A 2,151-nucleotide genomic window follows, 5' to 3' on the forward strand; every position below is an offset into this window, starting at 1 on the left:
CTTATGCTAAATCAGCAGCAACAATATCATCATATATCAATCTCAATCTAAGTGATTCAACACAATTCACAAATTACACCAATGGATAAAGTTTTAATTCAATTCGATTCCACTAATGTATTTTGGCTAGAATGCAATTTGACGAAATTTTTTTTTTATCAGGATACAATGATGATAATGCAAAGTTAATGACTAGAATTCAACAAGAAAAGACCACATAACAACCAAATTCTTCAGAAAGAATGACTGATGCAATTTCGGCAAAAAATCAAGATTAGGAGACAATAATCAATTTTTTTTAAGTGAACAGACACAAGGACACCAAAAATTTCAAACCCAAACAAAGATTGATACTAAGAAAACCAAAACAAATTCAAACTCAAACAAAACTTAACGTAAGAAGAAATTTTTTTTTTCAGATTTGATGATAATGAAGAAACTAGCAGAAATATACTAATGAGAATGAAATCTAATCTAATGCTAAATTGCAGCAAGAACACAAAAAATCAAAATTAAAGGATAATCAAACCTAAAAATTAGAAACCATGCTCTGATACCAAATTGATACGAGCCTAAGCAATCCAATCTAGATTCATACAAACTAATACTCAATCGTCTATTTGATTTAGGTTTTGTGGAATGAATGACACCGCAAAAAGGTTGTGGAAATACCCTATTGATAAGTCAAGGATTAAACTTTAATTCCTAAGTTATAAAAGTTCAAAGGATAATTGTTAAAAAACCAAAAGGTTTAACTTTTAAAAGTATCAAATTTGCTAAAGATCAAAAGTTCTTGTTTTAATGAAATTAAATCCTTTCTATAGTCAAAAGTACATGCAAGTAAGATTAGGAAACTAAACTTGTTTTCCAAAACCCTAAATTCTAACTCATTTCTTAATTTGAATTTGGCTAGTCAATTCCTATATAGCTTAAGAAAGTGACTAATTACATAACAAATTAAGATTAGGAAACTAGTTAACAATTAATTATCCAGCTAAAAAATAACTACAAACATAATAAAAATTAAAAGTTTCCTAGTTTCAGAATAAGACTAAAATTGTAAAACTTGGATAACTTGGAGAACAAATATCTTGGTGATCGAGTAAGATACATAATTGGGCCTAAAGAGGAAATAAGCTAATTTCTTTCTTTTCAAGCCATATTGGACAGCCACTTAGATATCACATGTTATGCTACATGTCCAAGGATGCCATGTTATCAAAGTGCCATGTCATCGTGCTCTTGAAAAATGACCAAATTGCCCCCAACATTGGTCTCCTTCATACCTTCATATCCGCTGCTTCCAATGCTCAATATTGTTGCTAATTTTAATTCTTCCTAAGCAAAACTCTGCACTCTTAATTGATAAGCACTCCCAGATAAAACCATTCACTTCTTCTTCAAACCTCTTTCCTAAAGGTCTTGTAATTGGTCTAGTTGGAAACTTCAATGACTTAGGACTCTATCTTTGAGTGCTTGCATGATAAACCTCATTAAGAATTGGTACAAAGCAGGTACCTTAGGAAATGATTTGGCCTTTTTAGCCATATATTCCCCTTTAAGCTTGACGTGCTTCTTCCATATTCTACCAGATGATGTTTGTCCCAGATCCACCTTGACTCTAAGTTTGTTCAAATCTGAAATGTTGGACAAAAAATGTCCACTTTAGCTGATGGAAAAGGATTGCTATCAACCTTAATTATATCCTTCCCTTTCTGAAAGAACTTCAAGGTCTCCTTGTTAATTAGTACTTGGAAAGCATTTTGAAACACCTGATAGTGGACAGTCTGTTGTGTCAGCATACCATGCCACTTGCAGTATGTTTTTTTTTTTTTTTTTTTCATCTATTCAGCTGTTGGCAAAATATGACCATTAAGTAATTTAATTACCTTATCAGTAAGCAAATGGTCAAAAATTTGGTCAGCCATTGAGATGTCGAAACTATAGACCTTCTTCGAATCGAGTTGATTCTTCTTTGTATCCATGACAAATTGAGGTCTGGTTCCTTGTTGGTTTACCCAGAGCTTTGTAGACATATATCCTAGTGTTCGCTACTTTAGTGTCATCAATTTTGGAGGCAACGTCCTCAATTTCCTAATCTTCAGTGTCGATCAAATAAATTTTAGTGTTGGGGTCTCTATAGTATGATCC

The sequence above is a fragment of the Ziziphus jujuba genome, chromosome 8 (genome assembly GCF_031755915.1).
Source record: "Ziziphus jujuba cultivar Dongzao chromosome 8, ASM3175591v1".
Classification (NCBI taxonomy): Eukaryota; Viridiplantae; Streptophyta; class Magnoliopsida; order Rosales; family Rhamnaceae; genus Ziziphus; species Ziziphus jujuba.